The 14,861-nt window shown below is 43.5% G+C and overlaps 1 protein-coding gene across 1 annotated transcript in view; it reads right to left on the minus strand.

Annotated features, from left to right (window-relative positions):
* The window catches only part of LOC120909133, a 62,022-nt gene that overhangs the window by 16,567 nt on the left and 30,594 nt on the right, over positions 1-14,861 (minus strand). The gene's annotated exons all lie outside the window — the stretch shown is intronic.

Raw genomic sequence — 14,861 nt, forward strand, 5'->3', positions numbered from 1 at the left:
TGTGAGGGGAGCTCGGTGACAGGGTGCATTGTCGTCATAGAGCATCCGGTTTTTCACGCGCCACAGAGCTGGTGAACGTTAAAAAAAGATGAGCATGCACTTGGTCGAGCTGCGGACCTGCCTAGCCTTTTTCGGTCATAGAGATTTGCTCTTCTACTGTGTTATGTAAATGGAAAGGGAGTTAGGGACAGTTGCTGAAGCCCCTACATCCACAAGGAAAAAAAATTTGACCACCTCGATACCAATGAATAGGAATAGACCTAAAATAAAATTATTATTTATTACATATAAAAACATATATAAAATTACACAAATCAAAAACAGGAAGGAAGGTCAATATAGTATACAGGTACTTGTACACTTCCAAATGGATTGCTGGTTATGGAAATTGCTCACAGATTTCTACAGTCCTAGTGATTGTGATCAGAGGATCACTTCTTCAGGAGGATAAATCTATAAGGTAAATAGTGTATATGAAATTCTATACAAACAATAATAAAGAAGAAAATACATTTATATTGAACATCAAAAAAAAAAAAAAAAAAAAAAAAAAAAAAGATATAATGGATACAGCAAAATTCAAGCGCAGCTGTTTAACAGCCAGAGGCACACTTCGGTCACTACAGGCTCCCCCTGCGGCGGACATTTATGCGGGTAGTGGTATATCTGAATAAATATGTATATCAAATTAGGTTATATTGGTACCGAGCCTGGGGAGGTGATTAAGAGAAGAGAAGGGGAGAGAAAATGGGCTGGAAAGAGGGAAAGGATAGTAGGGGGGAGAGAGAAAGGAGAAATGGCATAAAGAGGGAAAAGGGGGGGTGGAGAAAGGAAGCAGAAGGAAAAGCAGTGGGTATCAGGCTGAAGGTACTTAAAAAAAATAAGTAAACAATGGTAAGGAACACACCTATTGTATCACACTGTAGAGTGTGACTGTAGTACTACAAAGAAAGAGATTAACCACTTCCCGCCTGGTCAATAGCAAATTGACGTCCAGGAAGTGGTTCCGTTATCCTAACAGGACGTCTATTGACGTCCTGCAGGATAACAGTCGCCGCACGCCCGTGGGGGCGCGCATTGCTGCAAACGGTGGTGCGGTGTGTCAGTCTGACACACCGCTACACCAATCTCGGTAAAGCAATCGGTATTGTAAAGCAATGAGTTTCTAGTGTGTCCTAGAGCTCGGTTAAATGCCTTTCTTAGGTTAGTGCGGGAGTAGCTTCTTAAGGAGAGACGGTCTCGCAAGGTATTGGCTTGAATCTGAAAGTCTGCCTCCAGGGTGCAGTTCCTACGCAGGCATGCAATAAAATATAAAATAAATAAAATAAAAATAGAATAGAATAGAATAGAATAAAAAGCCGTGGGTTTGCAATAGAGATCAGTACCAAAAGGTTCCATTGATTTGACGATAGTCAGATCCAGAAAAGGGATCTGCCTATCATCAAAACTAAAAAGGTAAAATTAAGGTTGAAATCATTAAAATTTAAGTAATTAGATGAACTCTAAAAGCATGCCCCTAGTGCACGTCCACACTATAAACAGATAATCAATGTATCTGTACCAAATGAGGATGCGATCAAAAAATAAAGAACACTCAACAGAGGTTATATGCCGTTCCCAACCCCCCAGATACAAATTAGCATACGAGCAGGCGCAAGATGTCCCCATAACAACCCCTTGGGTCTGCAAGTAGTATTGATCATTAAAGATAAAATAGTTTTTAGTCAATATAAAAGTACAACACTTGCAGTATAAAGTGATTCAAGGGCCAGTTTGTTCCTGTTCCATCAGGAATGATCAAGCCATCCGGTCACCTTGCTATCGATATCTATGGTCATAAGCAGGGGGCCCAGAGAGACCTGGATCCCCTCAATGTGTTTCAAAAGGTCTGTGGTATCACGTATGAAGGTAAGCCCCAAACATGTGGCATAAGAAAGGCATCCACAAATTTGCTAGCATTTGTCTGTAAGTGACAAGATTCCGGAGACGATCTGTCTTTCAGGGGGTGAGTGGATGTTTTTATAGGCATTAGGCAACGCAAAAAAAGAAGGGAGACGTGGGAATTTAGGGACAAGGAAATCCAACGTGTCTTGATCAATAAGGCCTTGCATGTATGCTCCAGTACGAAGATCCCATAGTTCAACAAAGGTTTTTATAATGGTGGGAGCAATAGGTTTGTACCACTCCTGATTGTCTAAAACCGAATAGCACATTTGATACTGGGCGTGTGCCATTATGACGATATTGCCACCTTTATCCAATGGTTTGATGATAGTATTGGTACACTTTTGAAGAGATTTAAGTGCTTAAATGTGTCTACTGTTGAGATTAGAAGGGATCTCGTGCCATGTTTGTTTTTTTTATAAATTCTTTATTTTTTCACAGCAATAGCAATATACATACGTACATTAGCACCTCCGACTTCCATTACAACTAGTATTTTCTTCAACATTACCAATTACTACCACATATCTCAAACAGTTGTATTATCTTTAAACCTAAACTCATCATTTAATCGCGTTTCCTCATAATTCTAATACAACTCTGTGATATTTCCTACTCTTATTGCAATTACATGTTCCTTAACCAGGGATAGCCCTGGTTATCCTCCCCAGCAAATTATTAATAAAAGAAAGAAAAAGAGGAGATAGAAAGAGAGGGAACCCCCCCCACCACCTTTAAGAATTTTGTTCCCTATATATAATATAGGAAGTCCAAACCTCCCGATACTTCTCTTCTTGCTCTCTCAACATCATAGTAAGGTTTTCCCATTTGTTGGATCTCGGTTATTCTCCCCATCCATTGTATTTTAGTTGGGGCTACCGTACTTTTCCAGAGAATCGGAATACAGGCTTTTGCTGCTGTAAGTGAGTAAGTGCATTAAAAGGGAATTTTTATACTTTTCAATAGGTAACGGAATATCATGCAGCAAAAAAGCTGCCAGGGTTTTCTCCAAGAGACACATCTGTAATTTCTTTAACCGTTTCAGAGACCATCTTCCAGAATTCTTTCAGTCTAGGGCAATCCCAAAATATGTGTAGCATAGTGCTCTCTGCACCTTGGCAACGCCAGCATTGATTGGATACCTGTGGAAATATCCGATTCATAACTGCCGGGGTTCTATACCACCTAGTCAACATTTTATACCCTCCCTCTTGATATTTGGTTGCCATTGACGCTTTGTGCGTAAACAGAAATATTTTATTTTTCTGCATCTCAGAGAAGGCGACTCCCAGATCCCTCTCCCATGCTTGTAGAAAGGGGCTTCTGATTCTATCAGATAGGCATACATGGCTGAAAGTGAATGTCTCAGTGGTTTCCCTTTTAAGCATATCTGTTCAAACCTAGATGGTGTATGTACTTCTGGCACTCGTTGCATAATTGACCGTAGGAAGGCATTGAGCCGTATTCGCCTAAATGAGTTAAGATCTTCCGCAGACACTCGTTCAATCTCCCCCTTAGTCATTACATGGTTATCCATCGAAAAATGTATGATCCTGCTAATTCCCCACCGCCTTAATTCTTTAAAACCCTGGTCTATAAGACCCGGCTCGAAAATCGGGGTACCCAGGATTGGAATCATGGGGCTTGGATGAGTCGACACCTTTGTTTTCTTAAATATTTTTTTGATACATAGGAGCGTGGCACCTACAGAAGGGCGTCTCCTCACCGCCTGTGGTATCTCTACATCCAGGAGCCATGCTATTCCTTCCAAAGGTATAGCGATTGTTGCTTGTTCCATGTGTATACATGGCTTTTCCTTTCGAAGTGTACACCAATCCACTACCCGTGTTAAGTGTGATGCTTCATAGTAGCCCACTGGGTCTGGGAATCCAACCCCTCCTCTCTCTTTTGGTAAAGTCAAGATATCTCTACGTACTCTCGCAGATTTACCCGCCCAAATAAATCTCCCAAATCTTGATCTCAGGTCCCTCAGAAAGCCTGCAGACAACTTTATAGGTAGGGTCTGGAACAGATATAGCAATCTTGGCATTACATTCATTTTGATGAGATTGATTCTACCAAAGCATGTAAAGACCTCTTTATCCCACCTCTAAAAAGTCTAATTTAATCGGTCGAATCAGTGGGGAAAAATTAAGTTCAAACACTCGGTTGAGCTTGTTTGGTATTTTAGTCCCCAGATAGCATACAGGGAGTGCAGAATTATTAGGCAAATGAGTATTTTGACCACATCATCCGCTTTATGCATGTTGTCTTACTCCAAGCTGTATAGGCTCGAAAGCCTACTACCAATTAAGCATATTAGGTGATGTGCATCTCTGTAATGAGAAGGTGTGTGGTCTAATGACATCAACACCCTATATCAGGTGTGCATAATTATTAGTCAACTTCCTTTCCTTTGGCAAAATGGGTCAAAAGAAGGACTTGACAGGCTCAGAAAAGTCAAAAATAGTGAGATATCTTGCAGAGGGATGCAGCACTCTTAAAATTGCAAAGCTTCTGAAGCGTGATCATCGAACAATCAAGCGTTTCATTCAAAATAGTCAACAGGGTCGCAAGAAGCGTGTGGAAAAACCAAGGCGCAAAATAACTGCCCATGAACTGAGAAAAGTCAAGCGTGCAGCTGCCAAGATGCCACTTGCCACCAGTTTGGCTATATTTCAGAGCTGCAACATCACTGGAGTGCCCAAAAGCACAAGGTGTGCAATACTCAGAGACATGGCCAAGGTAAGAAAGGCTGAAAGACGACCACCACTGAACAAGACACACAAGCTGAAACGTCAAGACTGGGCCAAGAAATATCTCAAGACTGATTTTTCTAAGGTTTTATGGACTGATGAAATGAGAGTGAGTCTTGATGGGCCAGATGGATGGGCCCGTGGCTGGATTGGTAAAGGGCAGAGAGCTCCAGTCCGACTCAGACGCCAGCAAGGTGGAGGTGGAGTACTGGTTTGGGCTGGTATCATCAAAGATGAGCTTGTGGGGCCTTTTCGGGTTGAGGATGGAGTCAAGCTCAACTCCCAGTCCTACTGCCAGTTTCTGGAAGACACCTTCTTCAAGCAGTGGTACAGGAAGAAGTCTGCATCCTTCAAGAAAAACATGATTTTCATGCAGGACAATGCTCCATCACACGCGTCCAAGTACTCCACAGCGTGGCTGGCAAGAAAGGGTATAAAAGAAGAAAAACTAATGACATGGCCTCCTTGTTCACCTGATCTGAACCCCATTGAGAACCTGTGGTCCATCATCAAATGTGAGATTTACAAGGAGGGAAAACAGTACACCTCTCTGAACAGTGTCTGGGAGGCTGTGGTTGCTGCTGCACGCAATGTTGATGGTGAACAGATCAAAACACTGACAGAATCCATGGATGGCAGGCTTTTGAGTGTCCTTGCAAAGAAAGGTGGCTATATTGGTCACTGATTTGTTTTTGTTTTGTTTTTGAATGTCAGAAATGTATATTTGTGAATGTTGAGATGTTATATTGGTTTCACTGGTAAAAAATAAATAATTGAAATGGGTATATATTTTTTTTTTGTTAAGTTGCCTAATAATTATGCACAGTAATAGTCACCTGCACACACAGATATCCCCCTAAAATAGCTAAAACTAAAAACAAACTAAAAACTACTTCCAAAAATATTCAGCTTTGATATTAATGAGTTTGTTGGGTTCATTGAGAACATGGTTGTTGTTCAATAATAAAATTAATCCTCAAAAATACAACTTACCTAATAATTCTGCACTCCCTGTATATAGGAGTCTGTCCATCTAAAAGCAAAATTATCCGAAAGCTGTTGTTTCAGCGTAGTATTCATTTCCACACCCATTGCTTCTGACTTGCTATAAATTTACCTTAAAGTTAGATATCCTCCCCATATATGCGTAGTTCCGCTAGCAAAGATGGTAAAGATATCACTTAAGAGGTTATAAACAGCAAGTCATCCGCATACGCGGCCAATTTGTGTTCTTCTCCTTTTATTAAGATTCCCCTAATGTCTGGGTTGGCCCTTATTGTTCTTAAAAAGGATTTGAATGGGAGAATATGATAGGTGAGAGTGGACATCCCTGCCGTGTTCCATTACCTATAGGAAATGGTTCAGACATTATATCATTTACCTTGACTCTTGCTCTTGGGCATGAATACAAGCTTGTAATCCAATTCTGCATCCCACTTCTCATTCCTATGTGCTGTAACGTGGCTCTCAGAATGTCCAGTCTACCCTATCAAATGCTTTTTCTGCATCTGTGGATATAAGCACTTGCGGCTTCTGATAATAGTGAGATAGATGTATGGCACTTAGGACCCTTCGCGTATTTTCTCTCCCCTCTCTACCAGGAGTAAACCCCACTTGATCCGGGTGCATTATGGAGGGAATATATACCAATAATCTATTGGCGAGTATTTTCGTAAGAATCTTGAAGTCTACATTTAGCAGAGAAATTGGGCGGTAACTAGCGGATTGGGCTGGATCCTTTCCCTCCTTGGGGATTACTGTTATGTGGACCATTAATGTCTCCCCCAGCATCGACTGCCCATAACGTATTGAATTGAAAGCGGCTAAAAAAAAGTTGGTGCCAGTTTTTCAGAAAGTCTTATAATAAAGCAACATGTATCCATCAGGGCCTGGGGCCTTACCTGGTTTCAATGATTTAAGGTCTTTCTAAAAATGCCTCTATTGTAATTGGACCATCCATCTCTCCTGCTCCCTCTTTAGGCATTCCAGAGGCCGCTATATATTCTTTTGCCTGCTCGCCTCTATTGGACATCCTTGAAGTATGCTGTTGATCCTCTATCTGATAGAGGTTGGTATAGTAGTCTCTAAATGCCTTTGCAATTGCCTGTGAAGAGCCAACTAAAGTGTCTCCCTGAATTTTAATATGATCAATATAATTCCTTGCCATTGTCTCTCTGAGAGCGTTTGCTAGCATCCTGCTGGGTTTATTTCTGTATTCATAATATGTGCGTCTGCACCGGGTTAGTTTAGCTTTTGCTCTATCCATTAATAATAAATTAAGTTCATCCCGTAGGCCCGAAAGTTTTTCCTCTGTTGTGCATGAGATTTCTTGTGCGTCAGCTCAAGTACACAGATCTTTCCGAGCAGGGTGTCCAGCTTGGCTCCCAGAGATTGTTTCTTATGTGCTCCTAGAGATATAAGAATTCCTCTGATATAGCATTTGTACGCTTTCCATCTACATAATGGGGTTGTTTCCTCTGATTCATTAATTGTAAAGAAGGCCTCCAATTCCTGAACTATTTGATTCTCATATTCTGGTTCTTTCAGGAGTGTCTCATTTATTTTCCAGTTCTATTCCCGGGGACTTATATCTCCCCATTCTATGACACAGTTAGTTGGTGCATGGTCCGATAATGTGAATGAACCTATGGACGCCTCCAACATACATGAGTGCGTTCTGAAATAGAAAGATATAAATCGATTCTGGTATAGGTCTTACGTTTAGCTGAGAAAAAGGTATAGTCTCTGTCCATGGAGGATTCTCCAAGTGTCCATCAGTTGCAGGTCTTGTAGCAATCTCTTTGCTCTGTGCAATTTTACATAGGATAAATGGGACACTCCCTTTTAGACATCCAGAGTAGGGTCCAATGCCATATTCAGATCCCCTCCCGTCATCAGAATCCCCTCTTTATTTTGATGTACTAAATTCAGATATGTTTCAAGCACTGAGACTTGATCCTCATTTGGTAGATATATATTTACTAATGTGACCTTTTGCTCACATAAAAATTATTTTACAATAAGAGACGACCTGTCTCGTCTAATTATCTTTGATTTTTTCCATGGTACCCGATTCAAGATCATAATTGATACACCGTTTGCCTTTGTGGTCTGAGATGGTACACTATGGTACACAGTAGAAAATCTGTAATTCCCTAATTTTGGAATTTTATCATTTCTAAAATGCGTCTCTTGTTGAAAAATGATTTGGGATTTAAATCTCCCTAGTTCGGCTAACCATGTGGTACATTTCTCTGGACCGTTTAGCCCCTTCACATTGTAGGAAGTGATAGTTCTCCTCGTCATTTGACTTTTAAGTCCGATTAGTCCCCGGGTATCGGGGTTATGGGGGGATGGGGAGTTAAACCGGAGGAGTAAAAAAAGGTCCCACAAAGAAAAAAAGAGGAAAAAAAAAAAAAAAAAAGAGAAAGAACAATAGAAAGCTATATCTCAGGGTCTGGCTAGTTCTCCAGAGCTCCGGGTGCTGTATGTTCTAAGCTGTAGCAGGCTCCATGCAACTGCAAGTCTGCCTGCTACTCGCCTAGTATAGAAATTGGAAAGTTGAAACACCTCCCTCCACTTTGAGGAGAGGCGTTAAAATTGGGAAAAGTGAATAAGCAAGGCAGAGATCTGAGCAATAGAATCTATCCATGTGCACCCTATGATCAACCCACGCGTTCTTATCTAAATATCACCTCTTATTTTACAGATCCCAGCTCTTTTAAACTCCTACCCATCAGATGTATTTTATCATATCCTAATATTTCATTAATTCTTATAATCCTATCACACCTGACACACCTGTCTCATAGTGTTTTCCTTCTATTACAGATTATTAAGATCACAAAAAAAAAAAAAAAAACCCTTCCACCCTCTGTTACTGGGTCAAAACAATAAAATCAGTGGTTACTCTCACTATCTCAGCTTCCATAATCTATTGATCAAATGTTATTAAATGTCTAAATCCCTTCTTATCTCAACAATCCAAGCAACCAAAACACAAAAAAAAAACGGAAAAAAAAAAAAAAAACAATACCTTCTATTTAATACCCCTACTTTATCAATCAGCCCTAGCATATTCATACGCTGATAGATGTAAATTATTGATAAGTTATCCACAGTGGGTTGTGAAATGTGTTACTTATTATTAGTCCTCTAACCCTCTCAAGAGGCAGAAAGACGGCAATAAAAAAAAAAAAGTGTAATTTTGACCCCCCTCTTATGTCCCCTCCCCCCCATTCTTCTCTGTATCTTATACGCTTTCCCTACAGACATCCCGCCTTCCCCCCTGCACCGGGTTCCATTGTGGTAACGGAATGGCCCGTGACACCCAGAGACCTTTGAAGGATGTGGGGTACTCCTGTGCCAGCGTCACTAATGACTCTTGGGTCTAGGGTCAGCCTGTGCCCCTTTTGGGCATAGAGTGACTGAGAAATGATAATTATAAATTACATGAGATGGGACATTACTGATAATTCATGTTTTGCAGGATATCTTGGAATATTACAAGTTGTTAAAGTCTGACTCCAAATGGTGTTTTTATTCAATGGGGGGACACATGCTTTTAAGGTGTTAATTGCGTCTGCTCCTAGACATTCCATTGTGAGATGCTAACTAATTCTGCTACTGTGGTGATGTGGATTGAAACAGAGTCAGCCTGGCTGGCTATTATGGGATGTTAACCACTTACGGACCCCCCACTGTATATATACGTCCTCTTTTTAAACATGGATATCTCAGTAACGGCAGCAGCTGCTGCCACAACTGAGATATCCATGTTTTCAGCTGGCGGCCGTGTAAACGATAACGGCGGATTCGCCGCGAGATCGCCGTTATCGGTGGCGGGAGAGGGGCCCCCCCCCTCCCGCCGCTTTTCCGCGCCCTCCGCCGCTTACCGGAGCAGTCGGTAGCGGCGGAGGAGATCCGATGCTGCCGCCTGTAGAGTGAGGACTTGAGTGAGGGCAAGATGGCCCCCACCCGTCCTCATAGCTCTGCTGGGCGGAAGTGACGTCAAAACATCAGTCCCGCCCAGCCTCTTAAAGAGACAATTTTTTTTCTGTCATTTTTTTAAATGACAAATTTTCCTTTTTTTTTTTTTTTTTTGCATTTAAGCCTAAATATGAGATCTGAGGTCTTTTTGACCCCAGATCTCATATTTAAGAGGACCTGTCATGCTTTTTTCTATTACAAGGGATGTTTACATTCCTTGTAATAGGAATAAAAGTGATCATTTTTTTTTTTTTTATATTTTAGTGTAAAAAATAAAATCAATAAAATTAAATAAGAAAACAAAAAAATTTTTTTTTTAAAGCGCCCCGTCCTGACGAGCTCGCGCGCAGAAGCGAACGCATACGCGAGTAGCGCCCGCATATGAAAACGGTGTTCAAATCACACAAGTGAGGTATCGCCGCGATCGTTAGAGCGAGAGCAATAATTATAGCCCTAGAGCTACTCTGTAGCTCAAAAAATGCAACTTATAGAGTTTTTTAAACGTCGCCTATCTAGATTTTTAAGGGTAAAAGTTTGACGCCATGCCACGAGCGGGCGCAATTTTAAAGCGTGACATGTTGGGTATCATTTTACTCGGCGTAACATTATCTTTCACAATATATAAAAAAATTGGGCCAAATTTATTGTTGTCTTATTTTTTAATTCAAAAAAGTGAATTTTTTCCAAAAAAAGTGCGCTTGTAAGACTGCTGCGCAAATACGGTGTGACAAAAAGTATTGCAATGACCGCCATTTTATTCTCTAGGGTGTTAGAAAAAAAAATATATAATGTTTGGGGGTTTTAAGTAATTTTCTAGCAGAAAAAAATGTTTTAGTCTTGCAAACACCAAATCTGAAAAACACCTGAGGTCTTTAAGTGGTTAAAGTATCTTGCTGTAATTACATTCTGTGTCCATTGTACTAATTAAGTCTAAAAGATCAGATGTCTCCTTTCAGGGTAGGGAATTAGCATGTCAATTATGTTTAGTAAAGGAATGTGTTTGTGTAACAGGTGAGGGGAACTGTCGCAGAGACAGGACGTCTGGGGGATAATTAACTCCTCTGAATGTCATTATCTAAAGGAATGTGATTGAAGCCCCATTGTGTGATGTGTAGGTGGAGTGTGTCATTGTTCCTTTGATTACTGTAACATGCCTGTAACTGCGTAAAAAGCTGAGAGTGTACCATTAAAGATTCATTCATACATTTTGAAACCAGTAACAGAGCTTGTCGGTCTCGTTATTCTGGGAAATGGAGAGGATCGGGTCCTGTCGGCTGTATTGTCGGATAAGCTGTTGATGGAATGAATATCGTAAACGATGGTGACCGTTACAGTGGTGGCAGCAGTGGGATGGTTCCATCGCCAGAGGAACAGCTACAAGGACACAGGACAATGGATGCGCAGTATGAACGGCTAAAGCTCTCTTCCCTCATGGACTTACTGGCGGCTCGCGACCCATGGCTGGGCTCTTAAAGGGGACATTATATATATATATATATATATATATATATATATATATATATATATATATATATATATATATTACACGTCCCTGTGCCCAGCCGTGCCATTCTGCCGACGTATATCGTCGTGCGGCGGTCCTTAAGTGGTTAAAATGTCATGTTTCTATGATGTAAAAAAATGAGACGGATAAATTATTTCAGAACTTTTTCTACCTACAAACTGTACAACTCAGTTGAACATCAAACTAAATTCTTTTAGGTAGAGGGAAGTAAAAAAAAAAGAAGAATATGGTTGTAAAGTGTGCACACACTTAAACTAATACTTTGTTAAAGCACCTTTTGATTTTATTACAGCGCTCGGGTCTTTTTGGGTATGAGTCAGCATGGCACATCTTGACTTGGCAATATTTGCCCAATCTTCTTTGCAAAAACCCTCCAAATCTGTCAGATTACAAGGGTATCTCCTGTGCGCAGGCCTCTTTAGATCACCCCACAATTCCCTCTACCTTGACTAAGACCCCTATTCCAGCTGAAGAAAAACTGCCCCAAAGCATAATTCTGCCACCACTATGCTTCACTGTGGGTATAGTGTTCTTCTGGTGATGTGCACTGTTGATGCACCAAACATATCTTTTGGAACTCTGGCCAAAAAGTTAAACCTTGATTTCATCAGACCATAACACATGTTCCCACATGCTTTTGGGAGACTTCAGATGGGTTTTTGCAAAAATTGTGCTGGGCTTGAATGTTTTTATTCGTAAGAAAAGGCTTCCGTCTTGTCACTCTACCCCATAGCCCAGACATATGAAGAATACAGGAGATTGTTGTCACATGTACCACACAGCCAGTACTTGCTGTCAGGGAAGGTTCCCCCTGCTGGTGTTACTGCTATGTTATCCTTGGGCTGCAGTACTGGCGTCCACCAGCGGGGCGTTCTTAGCAGTGTGGAGCACACAGCCCTTCCTGCGTTCAGGTGTGACCTGAATGCAATCAGCACGCCTCTATAAATACCCGGCGTGTGTAATCACTCCTCGCCCTGGTATCGTCATACCTCCTGGACCTGAGCTTGTATTTGACCCTGATTTCTGGACCTGATCCTGATCCTTGATCCTGATCCTTGATCCCTGCCTGGACTTGTCCTCCCTGTGTCCTGATTCCTGTTCCCTCTTGGATTCCTGCCCCGCAGCCTGTCCATCCATCCGCTCCCTGATCCGCTGTGTTCTCATCCTCACCCATCTGCTGACTTCCCCTGTGTATGACCTCGGCCTGGCTTTGTTTATGAATACGGTATTTCCCCTGATTGTATATGCTATTTTGTTACGCACTGGTTGTCTTCATTTATTTGTTAATAAACACCTTTTAACTTCACCGCATACATTGTGGGTCTCCTCTGTGCAGTCACACAGTACTGGTCTACTATACTCTCCTGACAGTATACCAGGGCCATCCCTGACCAGACGTGCCTGCATTGAGGAACCATTCTGTTGCGGTGCGTTTTTTGAAGATGGATTTCAATGAAATCACTTACTTTTCTCTGCTGGCAGAGGAGGATGAGGAGTATTGTCGCCAGGTTTTTGAGGGATGGACAAGTGACCAGCTGATGGAAACCATCCGATCAGCCCATTCCATGGTGGATCATGGTTATATGTCTTATGATGATGTTCAGGCATTAATCCAGTTATGTGTTAAACCGGCCCTGTCGTTCATTCCAGATGGTAGTGATGATTTCTCTCCTCCCTTCAGTCATGACCAAGTTGAATCCTTGATATGGTTATTAGAGGATGATCCAGTTTCTTTTGATGAACATTATTCCTCTTGTTCCCAGCAGAAGTTGTCTGAGTTCATTAGTTCAGTGCAGTCTCTGATTAGACAAGGTGTGTGTGAACCTGCTTTTGTTCAGCCTGTGCTGCAGGCCTGGTCAGATCTCCTGATTCCAGCAAATCCACCTGTTTCCAGCCCTGCCATTAACCACTCACCTTCCCAAAGATCCATCTGTCCATCACCAATGGCAACCCCAGTTGAAGCTCAGTATACACTGCTTCCCACCAGATACCAATATCCAGTCTCTGCTCCCTGTACCTATCCTGCATACAACCCACCTGTCTCTTCTCAGCCGCCTACTAACCCACAAAAACTTCCTCCAGCTACCGTTCCCTCTACTCTGCCATATCCCAATCCTCCTTTCCAGTCCGCTGCACCCCTTACCTACAGAGCTTCTGTGGCTAAGCCCAAGAAAAAACGAAAGTTTTTCCCAACCAAGATGATCCTGCCAGTAACCCAACCTGTCTCCACACCAACCAACCTGCTCCAGTCTGCTTGCATGCCAGCTGAACCTGATTCTGCCAAACCTCTACCTGCTATGCGGCCAGTTTGCCAGCCTGATCCTGTATGCCAGCCTGAAGTTCCTGTGCCAGTTTGCCAACCTGAAGTTGCTGTGCCAGTTTGCCAGCCTAAAGTTGCTGTGCCAGTTTGCCAGCCTAAAGTTGCTGTGCCAGTTTGCCAGCCTGAAGTTGCTGTGCCAGTTTGCCAGCCTGAAGTTCCTGTTTCAGTGCCATCTGCCCTGCCTGTTTCAGTGCCATCTGCCCTGCCTGTTTCAGTGCCATCCGCTGCCCAGCTCGACGACCCGGATTTTGCTGCCCAGCTCGACGACCCAGAGTTTGCTGCCCAGCTCGACGACCCAGAGTTTGCTGCCCAGCTCGACGACCCGGAGCCTGCTGCCCAGCTCGACGTCCCGGAGCCTGCTGCCCAGCTCGACGTCCCGGAGCCTGCTGCCCAGCTCGACGTCCCGGAGCCTGCTGCCCAGCTCGACGTCCCGGAGCCTGCTGCCCAGCTCGACGTCCCGGAGCCTGCTGCCCAGCTCGACGTCCCGGAGCCTGCTGCCCAGCTCGACGTCCCGGAGCCTGCTGCCCAGCTCGACGTCCCGGAGCCTGCTGCCCAGCTCGACGACCCGGAGCCTGCTGCCCAGCTCGACGTCCCGGAGCCTGCTGCCCAGCTCGACGTCCCGGAGCCTGCTGCCCAGCTCGACGTCCCGGAGCCTGCTGCCCAGCTCGACGTCCCGGAGCCTGCTGCCCAGCTCGACGACCCGGAGCCTGCTGCCCAGCTCGACGACCCGGAGTCTGCTGCCCAGCTTGATTTGCCCCTATCTGCATCCCAGCTTGATGTACTTTTTGCCCAACTTAAGATTTCTGTACCCGCTGCCCAGCTTGAGCTGCGTTTTGCCCTGTTAAAAGTCATGGACTTTCATCCGGCCCAACCTGATGTGACTTTATCTGCTGCCCAGCTTGACACCACAGACTTTCCCCAGCAACATCTAATTGGAGCGTCCGGAGGCCGCTCCTTTGGGGGGGGGTACTGTCAGGGAAGGTTCCCCCTGCTGGTGTTACTGCTATGTTATCCTTGGGCTGCAGTACTGGCGTCCACCAGCGGGGCGTTCTTAGCAGTGTGGAGCACACAGCCCTTCCTGCGTTCAGGTGTGACCTGAATGCAATCAGCACGCCTCTATAAATACCCGGCGTGTGTAATCACTCCTCGCCCTGGTATCGTCATACCTCCTGGACCTGAGCTTGTATTTGACCCCGATTTCTGGACCTGATCCTGATCCTTGATCCCTGCCTGGACTTGTCCTCCCTGTGTCCTGATTCCTGTTCCCTCTTGGATTCCTGCCCCGCAGCCTGTCCATCCATCCGCTCCCTGATCCGCTGTGTTCTCA

The sequence above is a fragment of the Rana temporaria genome, chromosome 8 (assembly GCF_905171775.1).
Source record: "Rana temporaria chromosome 8, aRanTem1.1, whole genome shotgun sequence".
NCBI lineage: Eukaryota > Metazoa > Chordata > Amphibia > Anura > Ranidae > Rana > Rana temporaria.